The sequence below is a fragment of the Chanodichthys erythropterus genome, chromosome 12, assembly GCF_024489055.1.
Source record: "Chanodichthys erythropterus isolate Z2021 chromosome 12, ASM2448905v1, whole genome shotgun sequence".
In the NCBI taxonomy this organism is placed as follows: Eukaryota; Metazoa; Chordata; class Actinopteri; order Cypriniformes; family Xenocyprididae; genus Chanodichthys; species Chanodichthys erythropterus.
The window spans coordinates 58,772,366-58,795,144 of NC_090232.1; the positions used below are offsets into that span (position 1 = coordinate 58,772,366).

The window sequence follows — 22,779 nt, forward strand, 5'->3', positions numbered from 1 at the left end:
TCCAAATTGTCAGTAACAAATGTTTCTTAATAGACAAACGATACCTGAAACATTATTGATTGTGTTCATTTTGTCGTTTTAGGTTAGAAGCCATCGAAGAAACTGCCATCGGACTACAACAGCTGACGAGAGACGCGCGTGCACAACTGCATAACACACACACGGAAAGAGTACAACAATTATGAAACTGCTCATTTATAATAAATAAATACATGTATTTTTCTCCTTACAACGTGTTTGTGTTCTTTTGTTAACCTAGAAGTAAAATAAAAAACAATAAGAGGACTTAATCGAAAGTCCCCTAAACGTCCCGAATGGCCGCTGAACGTCCTGTGAGCGTCCCCGTGAACGTCCGGAGGACGTATTTGCGGACGTCCCCGGGACAGCCAGAGGTCCCTACACATGGACGTTCGGGGGACGTTCGCAGAGGCCATTCAGGGGACGTCCTGGGGACCTTTTTTTGTTAGCTGGGCTTTCACTTTTCCGGTTGCCACGACGAAAGTTTGGTCACCAAATCACGTTGCAGTTACGTAACAGTCACGTATTTTGGTTAGCTGGGAACATCCTCTATAGCACCTTTAAGTGTGAACCCTTTAATCCCCTGCGACCACCATTTTCCAGAACTGCAACCTACCTAGAGTCAGACAGCAGTTGGGAATGTGGCAAGAAGTATGGAATAAAGAGTCAAAAGGAAGACACCTATTCAGCATTCAACATAGATTGAAATATGGAAACAGAAGAGAATACCGTTATAACCAGGCTCCGAATAGGAAATTCTAACCTTAATTATTCACAGCACATAAAAGGAAAACGTGAGTCAGACAGTTGAACATGTGCTATTACACTAATAAGGCATATAATATACAAAGAAATCAGCTTGTTGAAAAACTAAGAGATTTGGAAATCAATTACAGTTAAGAATATATTTCAAAATGCACAGGGTTACGGGATGATATTCTTTCTAAAATATTTGAGAGATACAGATTTGATTAGAAGGATTTCGTTTTTTTATTTAATTATTTAATTTTTGTTTGTTTGTTTGTTTTAATGTAATCCTTTGGTTCATCAAGGCCTCACACTCCATCCCAGTAGGTGGCGGAAATGCAACTTAAGCTGGTTTGCCAACTGCCATTAAACCTGAAGAAGAAGAAGAAGAAGAAGAAGCAAACCAAAGCAGAAGCAGAAGCAGAAGCAAACCAAAGCAGAAGCTGCGCCGGTGGGGGAAACTTATTTAAATGAACACGGTATTTACAAGTTAAGAAATACATTTTGTTTGCAATCCGCCAATAAATCCACAGAAGAAGAAGAAGAAGAAGAAGAAGAAGAAGAAGAAGAAGAAAGACATACATTTCATGAGGTATATAAAGAGGTATTTCGGGATTTCCAGCACATGTATGTTCATGCATTATGAAGTCACGAGTCACTCAAATGTGGTAGTCATTGTGTATTGGCAATCCTTTCTAAACTCAGTGTATCACTGTATTCAGTGAGGTGATTTTTCAGTAATTATGCATGCATGGCATCGGTCATATTAGTATAAAATGAGTTTAATCGGTGTCGGGGCCTTATTTTACGAGCAGTTCAAGTGCTATGCGACGTTAAATGTTAGGCAGAGTGGCAAGTGTTAGGAATTTTTTGCAACCACACATTTTACAACTCCCTCTTTCATCCTTTTAAAACAAAAGTTCGTGTTGGAATTCGCACTCGTCTTCTGTGAATAGTAAGGTCCTTTTTCTTTGATTTGATTGGCCATTTCAATCATTTTGACATCGACAAGCGCTGTTAGATCGTTGAGGCAAGACCAGCTTTAAAATGTAACTTTTGAAAACTTTTTGTCATCCTAAAAAACAAACAGTTGTGCAGAAAAGCAGTATCAATAAATAAAATGTATAATCATCTGAGATAATTTGACAGATGTCAGATCTTCTAATCTTGATAACTGAACGCTGGCTAATTTGGTTCTTCAAAATAATTTGCGGATTGGATAAAAACATATCAGGATTAAATTGCGATTACTGCAAGTTCTTGGAGTATGAGGTCTCTGCGGAACAAAAGTGTCTGTTTCTGTATTTGTAAGTGTTTTCAAACTGGTGGGTGTTATAAATAATGCAATGAAAATGATCCCCTTCACCCGACCCCATCCTTAAACCCTACCCGCACTCTGACATGGACAAATCAGGTAACGCTCCCAAAAATGTAACTCCTATTACTGTCCTGCATTGAGCTGTACTTGAGTTCTTGTGTTCCTCGAAAAGGGCAGATGTATCGATACTCAAAACCACAAATAGCAATGCAGTTATTTGCTGGCGTCAAGACAGCAACATAGTGACATCATATAATTAAAAAAGACACCTGACGAAAAACTTGAAAAAACTCTATAAATTTCCTTTATAAGAAAACAGCCAAGTTATAATAGATACATGAAATGTGCACTTTTTTATAACACGATTCCCAATTATTTAGGCTATAGGCTATTCATGATTCCTTGTATTTGTTCTTTCAATGTTACAATTAGCGATTCTTTTCATTTTAACTTTGAAGCAGATTTGCTATGTGACAGCATCAATTAAAGTTTAAGGGTCAAGATTAAGTTATCTGCATCTCGTGCGCTGCATCAAGACACTCCCATAATAGCTGTTGTGGTTCAAATTAATGCACGCACGGCATAGACTAACTGTAGTCTACAGTATGTGTGCAAGACTCCCAGTAAAATTATTAGGTAGGGCTGAAACGATTCATCGAGTTACTCGATTAACTCGATTACAAAAATTCCTTGAGGCAAAAACTCTGCCTCGAAGCCTCGTTAAATTCCTATGATACGCACTATACGCGCAGGGATCTGATTCACACAGACCGTTGTTCATGTTCAGGAAGCACACCGTAGCGCGTGACATTTTTAATTTAGATGGCGAAGAGTAAAGATAGATATGATGTTTAGCTTTGATGTTTTTAAGTAGTAAACGTATTCACGTTCAATTTTAAGAGAGTATAGCCTAAAAAAAAGAACCCCTTCACATGCACACGCATGCACCCTCGTCTCTCACGCGCCAGTCAGACCAATTGTGGCAATGCATCACATATGCTTAAACTTTATGTAGCCACGCAACAATAATTTCAGCATGCAGTCACTGAATACACAGGGACGTGATGTTGTGACGTGATTTTTCGAATGGATGCTTCACCTAAAATGCACTGGAATGCAAGTGATGCAAGCTAAATGCAGCGTTCTATTGAAAATGATTGTATGTTGGCTATTTCTGCCATACCAAACTGCAATGAAGCAACTGGTCTGACTGGGGCGTCACTCTTCCTCACAGTCTTCCTCACACACATGCCTTTTTGTTCTCATGTGGGTAATTTGCAGAAGGTGCAATCCTTTTTTGTAATGTTGTATTAAGACAAAACTAAGGCCAAATGGCCTTTACTATTTAAGTTTGTATTCATAGTTTTACATGTTGTACATGTTTTACAGTAAGTTGACTTAACTGTATTGTTATATAATTGTTGGCACTGGCACTTATAAACACTAAATGGGTAAAAATTGCAATAAATAGGCTTAGTTTTGGAGCCAAATGTTGGAGTTGGAACTAATACCTCTTTTTTTTTTTTTTCAAATAAAAGCCAAATGCTTGATCATTTTACAGCCACATCATTTTCGCTATGCATTATTTGTTTTGGTTGTAAAAAAACAAAAACAAAAATCAGATTAATCGATCGATTCGAATCGATCGATTTTCATCAATCCGAATTAATTGAATCCGACTGCAGATCTGTTTACATGTACTCTAAACATTGTAATCTGATTTAAATATCCGTTTATATGTGTTTTATATACATTCCGATTAACTTTTGAGCACGCGTTCTGCGTGTGTGACGTCATATCAATCATACGTGCAGTAACCCGGGTTACGTCAACAGACGGTCATGTATCAATGAGATATTGTCTAAAGCATCAAATCTAGGCAATATTAAGAAGATTTGGCATTTCCAATTAATGTAGACATGTTACATTACTATCGTTAGGCTTCTTTCTTTCATTATTATATTAATATTATAATAAATTTGCCCCTCAATAATTTCATAGCACATCACTGCATAACTGCCGTGCCCTGAGGATAATATAAGATTAGGCTATTTGCTATCTTTGAAAATGATTTAAAAAAATTTTTAGGTCTTATACAATGAATTATAGGCCTATAAAATTATTAAGAGTGTAGGCTATATATTGTCATCAATGAAAATTAAGCACAGCTTTACTTCAAGCAAACACTCAAACAACGTGTTTACACAAAATACTATTATTCTTTTTTGTTTCACTAGCCATGTACGGCCACAAGAGAAATAATGGAATAAATTTAGAGATATATACCGTTCTCAGCATTTTATGTTGAAATTCATCTGAGAGAATATGCTCCATTAATGCAGCGTCAGACAGCTCAGTCACTTTTTACTTTCACTTTTTGTAGTGAATACTGACCGAAGTTGAGACTTCATCACCGACATAACTTATGAGCAAAGTTTGCACGTTGCTTCTTGTGTGATATCCATTGGCTCCCCTTCTTGTTTTAAAATGGAAAAAAATATTATATATAATATTAATAATAAAGATGTATGCCTGTTGGCATACATCTTTACAACTAAAGACGTGAACATGAACTTGCACAGTGCGTAATGCGTGTCAACATTGCACTGCGCATGTCAAGTCAAATTTATTTATATAGCGCTTTTACAATTGGTAATTGTTCAAAGCAGCTTTACATATTAGAAGCACAGAAAAAAGGGAAGTGGTTAAAAATAAGCTGTACAACCAAGCGTGGTAATATGTAACATATACAAGATGGTGCTACATTAAGCCAATGTCGGCTGACTCCCAGGGATGGAAAAAACCCCCTAGGAGAAAAACCCAGCGTGCTAGCACTGGGAAAAAAGTCCTAGGAGGGAAAAAAACCCCTTGGAAGATATATATAATATATGTAAATGGATATGGAGATCTAAATCTGAATTATACATTTTTATTATAGAGATTAAAAATAGATTATATATAAATATATGTAAGCGGATATGGAGATTAAAAATCTGAATTATAGATGCAGCCAGAACTGGGTCTGTAGGCCCATTGTCTCCTGGGCTACGTTGTAGTCAGGTCCAAACACTGGTTCTCCATCTGATCTGGATACGGCCTGAATCCAGCACCCGGCAAACCATAGGATAAGCAGAGAGACAGATATTAGCGTAGATGCCATTCTTATTCTGATGTACAGGTATATCTAGTGTTATAGGAAATGTTCTCGGTTCCGGCCGACCTAAATATTGCAGCGTAACAATCCTTTAACGGATTTGAAAAATGTTAATGTATTGATAATGTGTTATGTGTATGCAAGAGCAAAGAGATGTGTTTTTAGTCTAGATTTAAACTGACAGAGTGTGTCTGCTTCCCGAACAATGCTAGGAAGATTGTTCCAGAGTTTAGGTGCTAAATAGGAAAAGGATCTGCCGCCTTCAGTTGATTTTGATATTCTGGGTATTATCAACTGGCCTGAATTCTGAGATCGCAATAAACGTGAAGGACTATAATGCATTAAGAGCTCACTTAGGTACTGGGGAGCTAAACCATTTAGAGCTTTATAAGTAAGTAGCAAGATTTTAAAATCTATACGATGTTTAATAGGGAGCCAATGTAATGTTGACAGAACTGGGCTAATATGGTCATACTTTCTGGTTCTAGTAAGAACCAGAAAATGTGCTCCAGAGACTTTTGAATACGATTGAGAAAGTAGTCGAATTCAAGCATTTACATGGTAACTTTTTGTTTTTTTGTTTTTGTTGTATCGGATTAGAAAAGGAATAAACCACCCCTTCCAATCCGATCGAAATTTCATTCGGATCGAGGTCAATCGGATCGATTAAGGTGTTTACATGAACGTTTTTAAATCCGATTGAGCCGTCAATCCGATTACAAATGGATTATTTGGGTGCATGTAAACGTAACCAGTGATAACTGGTATGTAATTGTGGCTGCACACAGCTCTTAAACAATGGTGTCAATGCAGGCAGACCAAAGCACTGTTCAATATCAAATGTCAAGTCAAACTACTTGACACTCACTGTAAAACTTTTCACTGTAAATTTACAGTAAAATACTGGCAGCTGGGTTGCCAGCCACTTACTGTATTTTTACAGGACTACTTCTGTAAACATTTACAGTACAGTAGTACTGTAATTACTAAATACAGTATCCTGCTGTAATATGTACTTTTACAGTATTATTGTCAGGCTGTGTACTTGAAGGAAGATGAACAGGTTCAAATACAAAAATCCAAGTTTAATCCAAACAGGCAGAAGGGCAGATACAACACAACGTATAATGACGGTGGACGGACAATGAACAGAACTGAAACAGGAACTATTATACACAAAGGGGAATTAACTGATGACATGCAGCTGTGAAGATGATTATTGTCCATGGTGACAAATGAATGTGTGCAGGTGAGGAACAGGAGGGATGCTGGGAATTGGAGTGCTAGAGCTGGTGACTGTGACAATTATACTGTTTATCTACAGCTATTAACTGCGTTTATACAGCTTTTCATACTGCACTTATATTTGTCATTAAATAATTAAAAATATACTTTTATGTTATGGCAAAGGAAATGGAAAGCAACATAAAAACATTAACTTATTTTTTTTTTATGGAAAAAAGCAGAAAATTGCAACGTTGAAAGGTCAACATTTTAAATGCACTCAACAATACAGCAATCTTATTTACTTTTAACATTTTTCCAAATGTGGAGTAAAAACAAATTGTAGGCCTACAAGTTTTTCAGTACGGCCTCTTTTGTTGCCAGTCTTAGAAGTCACTTTCCCTTCTTGTTTCTTGAGCCGTGTTAATGGTTGATGTTAAAGTGCCTAAAAAAGCAGAAAAGAAAGAGGGAAAAAAAGGAGACAGAGAAAACAGTAATGAATATTGTGAATATATGCACCATAGCATTTTTGTGAACACAAGGACTAACAGCCTAAGCATTTGATTGCAGTAAGTTAAAATGTCTAATTAAAGGGATAGTTCACCCAAAAATGAAAATTTGATGTTTATCTGCTTACCCCCAGGGCATCCAAGATGTAGGTGACTTTGTTTCTTCAGTAGAACACAAATGATGATTTTTAACTTGAACCATTGCCGTCTGTCAGTCTTATAATGCGAGTGAATGGTAACACAATTTATAAGAGTTGGTTTGTGCAAGAAACCGAACATTATTTATATAATTTTTTTACCTCTAATACACCACTATGTCCAACTGCGTTCAGCATTTGCTTAGTGAGGTCTGATCGCGTTCTGACAACGGCAGTGATGTCTCGCGTGTATACTTCAATAGTAATGCTAGACATTACTTTCGTTGTCAGTGTTATAAGTCAAGTCAAGTCACCTTCATTTATATAGCGCTTTTTAAAATGCAGATTGTCAAAGCAGCTTTACATTGATAATTGGTATATAATTTTTCCTTTTTAAGAATAGTGTCAATGCAGGCAGATCAAAAGCACTGTTGAATAAATGTCAAGGATACTGTTGAATATCAAATGTCAAGTCAAATTAAATAAAATTAGGGCTGCACGATTAATCGTATTTTATCACGATAACGACATCTGCTTCTCTCGATTGATTTTAAATAATCGTCACAATATTGGCCCGCTCTATGAAAATGAACATAATTTGGAAATATTGGAAGTAATATTAGGAATTTTGCTGTTTTATCTTTTTGAAGTTCCTAAAGGTTTTACCAGTTTTCATAATGTTGATCAGCTAGAAATGATTTTTCTTTGCTTTACGAATTTGCCGGGCAATTTGAATCTGGTTTGTCTAATTGCAAACGAATTGTTGCTTTAAAATGTAATGTGAATACATATTACAAAGCGCTCACCAAAACCATGTTTTGTATTGATTTACCATCTAACGAAGTTATCATAGTTGGTTAAATTTAAGTCTTTGTGCCACCTACAGTCCTTTTGGGTGAAGTGTAGGTTGGTAAAGAACTTGCAAAATAGCCATAGTTACATTACTCTTTTGATAGAATAAACATGATTAATAATCGTGATAATAATTTTGAGGAAACTGTGGCACTGGCTGTAGTGTTGATGATGTCTTCACAATGGATGATCTAGTCGACTCGATCTCTGCTGATACAGGGCTGCGTTGTGGTCGTGAAAAGGCACCGGTCCTCGGTCTCATCTGGAAATGGCCCCGAATCCGGTTGACTACGGTAAACCTTGGGATAAACAGAAAGACTAATATTAGCGTAGATGCCATTCTTTTTCTGATGTAACAAGTACATCTGGTGTTATAGGAAGTATCCAAGACTGACAAGTATATAAGACTGACAGACGGCAAGTATATAAGACTGACAGACGGCAACGATTCGAGTTAAAAATCATCATTTGTGTTCTACTGAAGAAGCAAAGTCACCTACATCTTGGATACCCTGGGGGTAAGCAGATAAACATAAAATTTTCATTTTTGGGTGAACTATCCCTTTAACACTTCAGAAAATATGCAACTAAAAAATAATGATTATAATTGTATTCAATGAAATTGTTTATTCATTGAATAGACTATATGCACAACTGCTTATGCGTTGTACGTCGTACTACATTTCGGGAGCATTCAACTACATACGCCACTAAACTGCTGCAGTCCAGTGCTTGTCTTCTCATTAACTGTTTTTCTCTTACTGTTTTTCTCATATTTTATACCTGTTGAATTTACATTTTAAATTAATTTGATAAAGTAAGGATAAGTACAAGCTTGTGTGTGTTGGTGCTCTTATCCCATTTTTTTAAAATAGTTAAATAAATAAGTGGTACCTGCCTCAAGACATTTAGCAATGTTAAATATTTAAATTAATCTTTAAGGGTTAGTTTACCCAAAAATTAAATTTCTGTTGTTTATTACTTGCCCTTGTGTTGTTCCACACCCGTAAGACCTTTGTTCATCTTTGGAACACAAATGGAGATATTTTTTGATGAAATCTGAGAGCTTAAATTGACACTTTTACATTTCGATTTGAAACCAAAACTTCCACCGTCGTCTTGTCAGTCAAGAGTGAGGCGAACTGACTGTTGCTGATTTGTGCCACGACTCTTCTTTTGGCTTGCGCTAAATTGAGTAGAGGCATTTAATTTTTAATTGTAGTGTCTGTTCTCTTATTGAACTAAATTATTTTCATTACTATAAAGAAAAATGAAATAAAAACGACGGTGGGTGGCGGTGCTGCGGTGGGCAAGTGATACCGGTGTTGTGGCTGAACACCGCCTATCACAGCAAGCCTACTTCAAGCCATGATGATTTTAGGATGCCTGAATGCCGTTATAACATATTGTGAACAGACTGAATGACGGCACTTATGTTAAAATTAATTTTAATGTGTCTGTTATATGCCACGCATAGTGTGAGGCAATGTCTGAGCTGAATGACAGCTTTTAGGTGAGTAATTGGCAGTGTGCGCCACCCTCCGGTTACAAGTCACCACCGCATCAAATGGGGAATTTTTTTATGACGATAATCGCACAACATATTCAAGATTCTATAATTAAGTGAAGAAGTTTTTGGTCCAAAAATTAGAATCTCTGTTTTTTCTGAATTTAGTTGTAGGAAATTACTGGTCATCCAATTATTTTATATCAGCTATGCTTTCCATTAATTTTGTGAATTGGTAAGTTTCGTCAGGGCGCGAAGAAATATAGAGCTGAGTATCATCAGCGTAACAGTGAAAACTAACACCATGATTCCTAATGATATCTCCCAAGGGTAGCATGTACAGAGTGAAAAGCAACGGTCCTAGTATTGAGCCTTGTGGTACTCCATATTGAACTTGTGATCTAACTTGTGAACAGTCTAAATCCTGACTGGAAATTCTCACAGATACTATTTCTTTCTAAAAAGGAACATAGTTGTGATGATACTGCCTTTTCAAGTATTTTTGACAGAAAAGTGAGATTTGAGATCGGCTTGTAATTGACTAATTCTCTAGGATCAAGTTGCTTTTTTTAATAAGCGGTTTAATAATAGCCAGCTTAAACGTTTTTGGTATGTATCCTAGTGATAAAGATGAATTGACGATATTAAGAAGAGGATCTATGACCTCTGGAAGCATCTCTTTCAATAGTTTAGTCGGTATAGGGTCTAACATATATGTTTTTGTTTTTTTTTATGATTTAACCCCTTTACGTTCACGCATCGGCGACGGCCTCACGTGTGACATTGTTTACATTGATCGCTTGTTTACAATACATTTTATCAAGTAAAATGATCAAGTTGAGTGAAATTTATCAAGTTGTGTGAAAGATACAAGAATGCCAATTCAACCTGTACAAGCATTATACAATCAAGATAACTTTATAGTAGTTTTTTGTTATTCTGTATGACCCTAAACAATTTCCTAAGACAACAAAAGAGAGGGGGCGTCCTTACATTTTTGTGTCGTGGAACTGTAATGTTTGGCAGTATAATGGTGACATCGACGTTTTTTCCATGGGAAAAGTCCAGTACACGATGTCCATAGTAAACATTTGTCCAAAAGCATGCAAACTGGTATAAAAATCGATATAACTTCTATTGTTTACATCCTGTAAGCGCTATTCACGGATGCGCTGTCATGTTTATTCGACGAACTGTCCAAATCTAGCGCTTTATTCAATGACATATAACTTATCACTGTATTTAGTAGAGTGTCTGTAAATGAATGAGTACAGCCCAAAAGATGTCCGATGAAAACTGGACACATATATACATGTATAAAAAAAAAAGTTGACAGGCGCTTTCAGTGACGTGTGATTACGCACAGGCAAACGTAAGTGGGGGAAAAATGTAAAAAAGACAGCAATGGCAAACTATTGTGTTATGTAACGTTAGCCTATGCAATAATGATTACGCCAATGTGTTGATTTGCATAATCTCGCGTGTAATACATTGTTGTTTAGTGTGTGTAACAACTTGCTTCCAGGAAAAATAGCGTGCGCGCCCCCGCTGGCGTGACGCAAATATAAGGAACACGCCTGCTGGCCACTAGCACTTGCACTGCTAGCATAATCTCATGTGTAATACGTTCGTCAGCCATGGATCAGCGTAGTGCACAGTTGTTTTCTCCTGCTGCTGCATTGGAAGAACTTATGCGAAGCAGTGATGAAGAAAATGTGGATTATTCGGAGGAGAGTGCTGTATCTAGTGTTGTGATTGCAGTCTTGGTCATTAGCTGCTGGTGTAAATGTTCAATAAGGGTAACAATAGAGCTGCTATGATGGTAAATTGCTTTTTGTAAATGATCCTTTGTGTTTGAATAGAAAAATTGTAAACTGATATAAATCTGCCATCAGGGCAACAACAGGGTGTGGGTATGGCTGTATGTTGCTGTATGTAAATGATCCTTGGAATTTGAATAGAAAAATTTAAGATTGTGTAAATGTGACATCAGGGCAACAACAAGGGGGCATGGCTGTATATTGCTGTATGTAAATGATCCTTGGATCGCATTTTTCTAAACTTTTAAGAGGAAAAAAATATACCAGATATAGTATATAAATTGTGCTTTGTCAAATTGGAATGATAAAATATATGGAAATGATCAAATAGACTTCTTATACTTCACAGTAAAAGGTGGTTACCAAGTGTCCCTTTGGCATCTCCAAGTGGCCTTTTTGGAAAGGTGCCTAGACATAAATTGTTGTAAAAAATTCATTTTTGCTTGTTCACCTTCAAATTTTAAACATATATTGATTAGACATATGGCTTTAGTTTGTTTCCAGGCCCCTATGTATCTGCCTTTTGCATTTTCATTTCCATAAACAATTATGAAAAAAAAAAAATAATAAAAATGATCCATTGTGTTTGAGCTAGAGTAATTCTGAGTCTTTCATAGTAAATGATACCTTGGGTTTGTGTGTAGTTCGGAGGACTTGTTAGCAGCAACCATTTTATTTTGGGTATGTCATTTTTCACTCCCTGCCCAAAAGTGGGGGTGACTGGTAAGGGGTTAACCAGTTTAGACAACTCTTCCTCTCCTAAAGCAGTAAATGAATTGAATTTTTCTGACGCAATTGCATGGTTATAATTTTTTCTCTATTATCAATCTTGCAAGTAAAGAAGTTCATAAAGTCATTACTTCTGCGCTCTTTGGAAACATCAGAAGTTGAAGCTTTATTTCTTGTTAATTTAGCCACTGTATCAAACAAATACCTAGGGTTGTGCTTATTCTCTTCTAAAAGTTTTGAAAAATAGGCAGATCTAGCAGATTTTAAGGCCTTTCTGTACTCAATCATTCTCTCTCTCTCCACGAAATGCGAAATACTTCTAGTTTTGTTTTCTTCCAGCTGCGCTCCATTTTTCTTTACCTTTAGGGCCCGAGTGTGCTCATTGTACCATGGCGTTGGATTAATTTCCTTAATTTTTTTTTTTTAAATGCAAAGGAGCAACTGAGTCTAATGTGCTGTAAAAGACAGGCAATCGTTTCTTTGGCAACATTGAGGTCTTCTAAGCTGGTAGGCTAAGGCGATCAAACTGATCAGGAAGATTATTTATAAAGTGATCTTTAGTGGTAGAAGTGATGGTTCTACCATATTTATGGCGGGGAGGCAGTTTAGCTGCCTTGACTAAATGTAGTATACACGAGACTAGATAATGATCTGAGTAGGGCTGCAGCTATCGATTCTTTTTGTAATCGATTAATCTAGCACTCAATCGTTTGATTTAATTGATTAATCTGATTTTTTTTTTTTTTTTTTTTTTTTTTTAACAACCAAAACAAATAATGCATAGCGAAAATGATGTGGCTGTAAAAAGATCAAGCATTTGGCTTTTATTTCTAAAAAAAAAACAGGTATTGGTTCCAACTCCAACATTTGGCTCCAAAACTAAGCCTATTTATTGCAATTTTTACCCATTTAGTGTTTATAAGTGTGTAAGGACCTTAGGTCATTTATTAGCTCAATTTAATTGTTACAGGGAATAAGAATTGAATCAACTGTAAATGATTCACTGTGAATGATTCAGAATTGATATTAAACACTTCATCAATTATTCGTCCAGCGAACATTGAGGTTAGAGTATTTTACTATCTCTTCTTGGGAGACATTGGTCAGATATTTCACAGTGTTTTAGAGTCTGGATGTGACGGCTGTTGAATGGTCAGCGGCGCGGCTCATTGATGACGTCGGCGACTGTTAGATGGAAAATCAGCCCCGATAAAGGATCTTCTCAACTTCTTCTTTCCAGCATGACCCAAGCAACTTTTCAGCCGTGGTCAAAGTAGCGGTGCTTCAGCTACTGGGTTTCAACGACTGTGCTTCAGTCTGACTTCTGACCGATTTTGAGCCGATTTCTGACATTAGCCTGTTCGGACAGCATAGTTTTAAAGGAGCAATCTGGCTCCATCCTTCAGATACGATCCTCCAATGAGACGTTGCTACGGAGATTAGACACGCCTCGTCTATTGTCTATTGATCACATCGCGTGATATCTGCAGAACATTCTCCTGTTTTATTAACAACAATATAAAGTTTCTTAATATTTTCCTGATACTGAATTTCAATGTTTCATTCACACAGAATTACAGAGAATTATAAACTCTGTATTTAGAGCTCAAACATGACACACTTCTTACACACATATTACTAGACTGACCTAATTAAAACAATGATTATAAGAGAAAGATGCATACAGGAATACAAACATATAATGCATTGAATCCAACATGTTAGTAATCGCATCATAGCAAGTGTTATTCTGGATATAGTTAATAATAATCGACCATTGTCCCTTTTGAGATTCAAGATTGAGTCCTTAAGCATAGTTTAAACTTTGACCGGAGTCACGAGTGACCGGGTCAAAATGGATTGCTCAACACAATGGAGGTATAGATAGGACAGATTCGTCTTTAAATCCGTTGATGGGTATTTTCCTGTTCCGTCCGATAATACAAGAGGGTTTTGTGAGAGAATCAATAGATTTAATGTGATCAGATCCACGTGATGGGTTCTGATGAGCTAAGAAGTCCTTTAGACAGAGTCCTTTGTTAAGAGAAGTCACGTCATCACTTCTGTTAAGGCTAGGTGTTTCCTGTCAGGAAATGGATCTTTTGGACCAAATGAAGCTTTGTTCAATCATGTTGTTCATTGATAAAGTCATTGGTAAGTTCTGTCGAGCGAGGTCCTACAAGTGCCAGTGCCAACAATTATATAACAATACAGTTAAGTCAACTTACTGTAAAACATGTATAACATGTAAAACTATGAATACAAACTTAAATAGTAAAGGCTATTTGGCCTTAGTTTTTTCTTCTTAATACAACATTACAAAAAAAGGATTGCACCTTCTGCAAATTACCCACCTGAGAACAAAAACGCATGCCGTGTGTGAGGAAGAGTGACGCCCCAGTCAGACCAGTTGCTTCATTGCAGTTTGGTACGGCAGAAATAGCCTACATACAATCATTTTCAATAGAACGCTGCATTTGGCTTGCATCACTTGCATTCCGGTGCATTTTAGGTGAAGCATCCGTTCGAAAAATCATGTCACGACATCACGTCCCTGTGTATTCAGTGAATGCATGCTGAAATTGTTGCGTGGCTACATAAGTTTAAGCATATGAGATGCATTGCCGCGATTGGTCTGACTGGCACATGAGAGAGACGAGGGTGCATATATGTGTGTGTGAAGGGGTTCTTTTTTAGGCTATACTCTCTTAAAATTGAACGTGAATACGTTTACTACTTAAAAACATCAAAGCTAAACATCATATCTATCTTTACTCTCCGCCATAGCGCCAACTAAATTCAAAATGTCACGCGCTATGGTGTGCTTCCTGAACATGAACAACGGTCCGTGTGAATCAGATCCCTGTGTGTATAGTGTGCATCATAGGAATTTAACTAGGCTTTTTTTTGTATTTTTGTAATCGAGTTAATCGAGTAACTCGATGAATCGTTTCAGCCCTAGATCGTCACTCTGCTGCAGAATTTCAACAGCATCAATATCTATTCCATGTGACAATATTAGATCTAAAGTGTGATTACGACAATGAGTGTGGGACCTTAAGTGTTGTCTAATACCAATAGAGTTTTGAATGTCTGTAAATGCCAATCCCAATGAGTCTTTTTTTATTATCTACATGGATATTAAAATCAACAAGGACTAAAGTCTGTATGGTGTCCTGGTGGCCTGTATACAGTAGCCAGCACAAATGTCAACTTGCATAATGTTACGTAAAGTACCATCACTTTGAAGGAATTCTATTTGAAAGACTTTTGACTAATACTGTAAATATTACTATAAATTACAGCAACGCCTCCCCCTTTGCCTTTCTGACGAGGATTGTGTCGTTAATCATAACCTTGAGGGCTAGATTCATTTAAAGTAAAGCAATCGTCTGGTTTTAGCCAAGTTTCTGTCAAGCACAGCACATCACATCTAGATGATTGACTATGATGATGATATTTACAAATATAGCTGCAAGCAGCAATTACGGGGCCAAGCACAAAAACGGCACAAGAAGCCCGCCAACATGGCTCTGAGCATCAGACCAACTGCAACTGTGAGCAATTAAAGACCTATTAAGATCATTTTAGGCAAAAGTGCTGAAAAATGATAAAAAATGAGGATTTACTGGTTTATCACTTTCAAACAATAGGTGGCGCTGTGACCAAATTAATGTGGTATGGTCAGAGTGAGGTGACAATGACACTTGCAAAGTTTGGTGTCAATATGTCAAAGCATTGCAGAGATACAGCTTGAAGAATCATTTTTGCATCATGCCTCAAATTCTTTGCTCTGAAAACTGTTTGACATATTGACTTGAAATCCATAACTTTTTGTCACCATGGTCTGATGATACGGTTAAATTTTGTTGAAAATCGGAGCAACGGTCTAGGAGTTAGAAAAAGTAGGTTTTTAAAGAAAAACAATATGGCGGACAGGAAGTTCAGTTGACTATGGCAAATTATATGATATCTATGTTCTCAGCATGACCCAAGGAATCTACTGAGACAAGTTCCATTACAATCGGTCAATATAGTCAAAAGTTATTAGCATTTTTGTAAATTTTGTTATAACTTTTGACCACAAGGTGGCGCAGTGCCAAAACTTCTTAGGCTCCTTCAAGGCATTGTCCCGATGACCCATACAGTTTCGTAACGATACGCTGTGTTCGTAAAATACAGCATTTTAGCACGAAATTCAAAATGGCCGACAGCCAAAATGTCCGATATGGGAAAATTGGATATCATTTGACTCGGCATGATGCCCCGAATCCAACCAACTCATCAGAAGTTATAAGCAAAAATACCCATTTTTCATATCTCCGGACCAGTAGGTGGCGCTGTGCCGAAACACTGCATGATGCCTCAGGTCATGCTTGTGATGCCATGTACCAAGTTTGGTCTGAGTACGATAAAGCGTTGCGGAGATACAGCCTCACTTCTATTTTCGCAAGAACTACGTACAATTCGTTTGTGTGTTTTTCGAAAACGGTTTGAGGAATCAACTTGAATTCCATAACTTTGTCGGCATTGTATGAAGATGATCTGGTTTAATTTTCATGAAAATCGGAGTAACGGCCTAGGAGGAGTTAGAAAAAGTAGGTTTTTCAGAAAATTCAAAATGGCGGAAAAATTTTCATGACGGAAAATGACGTCATAGGGTGCAATTGATTCGGCTTGAGCCAAAGAATCAAAGGAAAAATTTCAAAAGAAATAATTTTGTTTCTAGCCCTTATGGTTCAAAAGTTATTAACATAAACATAAGCTCAACTTTGGACAGCTGGTGGCGCTAGAGGGATTGAGTTAGAGACTCCAAATTTGCTATGGACATAGATCAGACTGTCCTCTGTGTGCCAAATTTCATAACCTTCCCGCAAACGGTTCTATGGGCTGCCATAGACTTCAACAGCGAAAGAAGAAGAATAATAAATATAGCTGCAAGCAGCAATTTCGGGGCCAAGCACAAAAACGGCACAAGAAGCCAGTCAACATGGCTGTGAGCATCAGACCAAATGCAACAGTGAGCAATTAAAGATTTTTTAAGATCATTTTAGGCAGAAGAGCTGAAAAATTATCAAAAATTAGGATTTACTGGTCCATCACTTTCGACCGATAGGTGGCGCTGTGTCCAAATTGTTGTGGTATGGTCAGAGTGTTCTCAGCATGACCCAAGGAATCGACTGAGACAAGTTCCATTACAATCGGTAAATATAATCAAAAGTTATTAGCATTTTTTTGTAAATTTTGTTATAAGTTTTGACCACAAGGCGGTGCAGCGCCGGAATTTATCAGGCTCCTTCAGGGCGTTGTCCTTATGACGCATACCGAGTTTCGGAACGGTATGCTAATGTGTTTGTAAAATACAGCGTTTTAGCACAAAATTCAAAATGACTGACTCAGCATTCGACTCGGCATGATTCCCCGAATCCAACGAGACCAAATTTATGATTTTTGGACAAACCCATCAGAAGTTATAAGCAAAAATTACCATTTTTAGTATCACTGCACCAGTAGGTGGCGCTGCGCCGAAACACTGCATGATGCCTCAGGTCATACTTGGGATGACAGGTACCAAGTTTGCACTGCTTTATCGTATTCAGACCAGAGATACAGCTTCAAGAGTGTGTTTTACAACATGCCTCAAATTCATTGCTCAGGTATACGAAAACAGTTTTATGTATCAACTTGAAATCCATAACATTTTTTCTGAATGGTCTGAAGATGATACATTTCAATTTTGGTGAAAATTGGAGCAACGGTCTGGGAGGAGTTCGAAAAAGTAGGTTTTTAAAGGACAGGAAGTTCAGCCGACTATGGCAACTTTATCTATGGTCTCAGCATGAAACAAGGAATCTCCTGAGACAAGATCTATTACAAACGGTTAATAATGTCAAAAGTTATTAGCATTTTTTTAAATTTTGTTTTAACTTTTGACCACAAGGTGGTGCTGGTCCGAAACTTTTTGAGTATTGTCAGGGCATGGTGCCAAAGACCCATACCGAGTTTCGTAATGATACGTTAATGCGTTCGTAAAATACAGCATTTTAGCACAAAATTCAAAATGGCCGACGGACAAAATGGCCGATATGGGAAAATTGGATATCAGTCGAATCGACATGATGCCCTGAATCTAACAAGACCAAATGTATGATTTTTGGACAAACCCATCAGAAGTTATAAGCAAAAATGACAATTTTTCATATCTCTGCACCAGTAGGTGGCGATGCGCCGGAACACTGCATGATGCCTCAGGTCATGCTTGTGATGACATTGTAGTAATGTTCAAGTTCGTGGGGAAGGAAGAAGACAAAGGGTCGGCTTTTGACTGCTGACTGAGCTTTATTTCGTAAAATGAAAAATGTCCAACAAAAGTCTGTGCACCGCACAACAACGAAAATAAACAATCCACAACAGGGCTTCACTCCAGAACGGTATAAACAATCCACAATAGGGCTTCTCTCCAGTGCTGTTGTCATGCTCAGTGTCTCAGTCAGCAGTCCCTCTCTCTCTCGCACACTCCTGCTTCTCCTGGTGTTTTATCCTGTCTCCGCGCCAATTACTGGAATGAGAAACAGGTGTTTGTAATTTACATTTAACCCACTCACTTACCACGCGTCTCCCGACACTCTCTCCAGTTGAAGACCTCGCTGAACCACGCCCCCCTCGCCACATACCCCCACCGCCCGACTCAGGCCGGGGAGCCATCCGGCCTGCAGCCCCCCCCCCCCCCCCCCCATTTCTGGAGAGGAAATCGGCCACAGCCATCTGAACACCCGGCCTGTGGACCACCTTGAACTTAAAGGGCTGTAAAGCTAGATACCAACGGGTGATCCGCGCGTTGGTATCCTTCATGCGGTGGAGCCACTGCAGAGGAGCGTGGTCCGAACAGAGGGTGAATTCCCGTCCCAGGAGATAATAACGGAGGGTGAGGACGGCCCACCTAATGGCAAGACATTCTTTTTCTACGGTGCTGTACTTAGCTTCTCTCTTGGAGAGCTTACCTTACTTCCACGCGCCCAATTGCACACTTCTTCGGGTTGGCCGTGAGCCCAGCCCCCCTCAGCGATCTCAGGACGGCCCTCAAATGCTGCATATGCCACTGCCAGTCATTACTGAAGATAATAATATCATCCAGATAGGCAGCAGCATATGCACCATGGGGCCGCAAAATTTTATCCATGAGCCGCTGAAAGGTAGCCGGTGCCCCGAACAGCCCGAACGGAAGTGTAACAAATTGGTGCAATCCAAACGGCGTCGTGAAAGCCGTCTTTTCTTTGGATAATGGCGACAAGGGGATCTGCCAATATCCCTTTAAGTCCAGTGTCGAATAAAATCGAGCCGTACCGAGCCGGTCAAGCAGTTCGTCCACCCGTGGCATTGGATACGCGTCGAATTTCGACACTGCATTCACCTTGCGATAATCCACACAGAACCGAACTGAGCCGTCCGTCTTGGGAACCAAAACTATCGGGCTCGCCCAGTTACTGCTGGACTCTTCTATTACTCCCATTTCAAGCATTGCCCCTAATTCTGCCTGAACTACCTTTTTTTTTGTGTTCAGGCAACCTATAAGGCCGGCTGCGAACCACCACGCCCGGCTCTGTCTCGATGTGGTGCTGAATGAGGTCAGTACGGCCCGGTAGGGGAGAAAACACGTCCGCAAACTCTGCTTGTAACTTAGATAAATCAGTGAGCTGGGAGGGCGAGAGGTGATCTCCCCCTGGAGCCAGAGCGAGGGATTGTTTTTTGACATTCGCCTCTGGCCCGAGATCATCCTCCCCGCTAATCACCGTCGCCAGCATCACTGATTCCGCCTCATTCCATTTTTTGAGGTTGAGGTGGTAAATTTGACGTGCTCCTCTCCTATCCGACTGTATTACCTCATAATCGAGATCCCCAATTTGCCGTGTAACCTCAAACGGTCCTTGCCACTTTGCCAATAATTTTGAGCTTGAAGTAGGGAGCAATACAAGCACTTTATCTCTCGGTGAAAATTTGCGTAAGTTCCCCTGTCATACAGTTGGCTCTGTTTGTGTTGGGCTTGTAACAAATTCTCCATGGATAGCCGCCCCAGAGTGTGGAGTTTTGCTCTCAAGTCCATCACAAACTGAATTTCGCTTTTAGCCTGAGACGGTCCATCCTCCCAAGTCTCTCTTAGGACATCCAGCACCCCGCGGGGCTGGCGTCCAAAGAGAAGCTCGAAGGGGGAAAACCCCGTGGAGGCTTGTGGGACTTCTCGTACTGCAAATAACGGGTTCTAGCCACTTATCCCAATTTTTGGCGTCTTCCCTAACGAACTTACGAACCATGGATTTAAGCGTGCGGTTAAAACGTTCGACCAGCCCGTCCGTTTGTGGGTGAAAGACGCTGGTACGAATCGATTTAACGCCCAACAATTCGTAGAGTTCGCGTAACGTGCGTGACATAAACGCCGTGCCCTGATCAGTGAGGATTTCTTTCGGAATCCCCACTCGGGAGATTAAACTAAACAGTGCGTCCGCAACACTCTTAGCGGAAATGTTGCGGAGAGCCACTGCTTCAGGGTATCGCGTTGCATAATCCACAATGACTAATGCAAAGCGATGCCCCCTTGCTGATCGCTCTAATGGCCCGATGAGGTCCATACCAATTCTTTCGAAGGGGACCTGCATTAATGGGAGGGGGCGCAAAGGCGCTTTTGGAGCGGCCGGTGGATTCACCAACTGACATTCACGACAAGACGCACACCACCTGCGCACGTTCTCGTGAATGCCCGGCCAAAAGAATCGGGTCATGAGGCGATTTAGTGTTGCCGTTTGTCCTAAGTGACCAGCCATTGGATTAGAATGAGCCGCGTGGAAAAGCATTTCCCTGCGGCACTTTGGAACTAATAACTGAGTTGTATCCTCCTTTGTCTGAGTGTCTTGGGTCACTCGATACAACCTATCCTTTATGATCGCAAAATACGGATAATTCAGTGTGCGTCCAGGCTGGAGAGGCTGACCATCGATAGTGCTGACCTTTTCAAAAGCGTGTTTTAACGTCTCATCCTGAGACTGCTCCAGGGGGAAGTCATCGCGATCCGAAAGAATTAGTCTCCCGATTTCGCTCTGTCCCCCTGAGGCAGTACTCATTGGTCCCTGGTCAGTCTCCCCCACCTGCACGCGCACATCCTTACCCGGCGAATTTTTATTCCAAGAGGCATCCGAGCACAAACAACCCAATAATTTATTAAACGCAGGCCAATTCGTCCCCAAAATTATCGGATGCCGGAGGTGCGGGTTAACTGCCGCCTCAACATTATGCTTTTGTCCCCTAAATTGGATAATGACTGGCACTATAGGATATTTCACCACATCCCCGTGCACACACCGAACCCTAACCATGCGGCTTGTATCCAATGCCCCGGATGAAATCAGGCTTTGATGCACCGAGGTTTGGTTACATCCTGAGTCCACCAAAGCCTGATAGGTACCCCCCTTGATACTCACAGGAATTTGGTACCCGCCAGCTTGACCAGGGGCGGCCTGCGGAACGTCCGGGACCCGGATCAACGTCCCAACCTCCATAATCGGACACCTGTCCACGAAATGCTCCGGGTCCCCACAACGCCAACAGGCTGGCCCAGACCTGCCCGCCGCTCTCGTGGCAGGGAGAGGGTTAAATGGTTGGCGCGGAGAGAGGGGAGAAGGAGTGGGGTCCAGTCCGGCAGCAGATGGTCCCGCCCCCCTGGGCGGGACCCGAGGTCCGGAAAAGAGTCCCTGTTCAGGAGGGCCGGGCGGACGAGACCTGGGGAGAGGGACAGGCTTAGAGAGAGAGGAGGATGGAAGAGAAGGAGAGAGAGAGAGGCAGATGGAAGGGGTTCGCCGACCCCTGGGCACGCCACCATGTGGTCCTCCGCGAGGTGGATGGCCGAGTCCAGCGACGTGGGACGGTGGCACTGGACCCACTCGGCTGTTCTTTTGGGCAGCCGAGTTATGAACTGCTCCAGCACCACCAGATCGATGACTTGCTCCACGTCGCCTCCCTCGGCCGGGAGCCATTTGCGGCAGGAGTCCCGGAGCTGTTGGGCCATCACGAAGGGCCGACCGGACTCGCCTAACTCCAGTGAGCGGAACCGTTGGCGATGCTGTTCTGGGGTCCGGCCGACCCGCTGAAGTATGGCCCTCTTCAGGTCGTCGAAGACCAGGAGGTTCTGTACAGGCAGCTGCTGCGCTGCCACCTGCGACTCACCCGAGAGCAGTGGGATGAGTCGCATGGGCCACTGATCCCGGGGCCAACCTGACACCTCCGCGGACTTCTCGAAAAGGTCCAGGAAGGCCTCCGGGTCATCCAGCGGGCCCATTTTGTTGAGGGGAAGATGGGTGGGCGCAGCCAGCTGTCCGGTGGTCTCCGTACGAACCTCCCGGTCGATCCAGCTCTGGAACCTCTCGCGGTCTTCCTGCTGGACCTGAAGGATGGCTTGGAAACGCCGCTCCTGATCCGAGCGGAGGTCCAGCAGGGCTTGATGTTGGTCTTGGTGTAAGACCGCGAGGGATGTGATGATGTCCGCAAACGGCACGGCGGAGGGCGTTTGCATGGCGGCGGCTCCCTTCTTCCTTCCCGGGTTTCGGCACCAGTGTAGTAATGTTCAAGTTCGTGGGGAAGGAAGAAGACAAAGGGTTGGCTTTTGACTGCTGACTGAGCTTTATTTCGTAAAATGAAAAATGTCCAACAAAAGTCTGTGCACCGCACAACAACGAAAATAAACAATCCACAACAGGGCTTCACACCAGAACGGTATAA

At 40.5% G+C, this 22,779-nt stretch overlaps 1 protein-coding gene across 4 annotated transcripts in view; it reads left to right on the forward strand.

Moving 5' to 3' along the window:
- The first annotated feature begins 1,160 nt into the window (after positions 1-1,160).
- psip1a (PC4 and SFRS1 interacting protein 1a) overlaps positions 1,161-22,779 on the forward strand; it is a 246,632-nt gene continuing 225,013 nt past the window's right edge. For 3 of the 4 annotated variants that reach the window (XM_067404356.1, XM_067404353.1, XM_067404354.1), the window contains exon 1: positions 1,161-1,357. The gene's annotated coding sequence lies outside the window, so the exon portion shown is untranslated. Of the gene's footprint in view, positions 1,370-22,779 lie in introns of all 4 variants that reach the window. The other variant, XM_067404355.1, reaches the window with a different exon arrangement.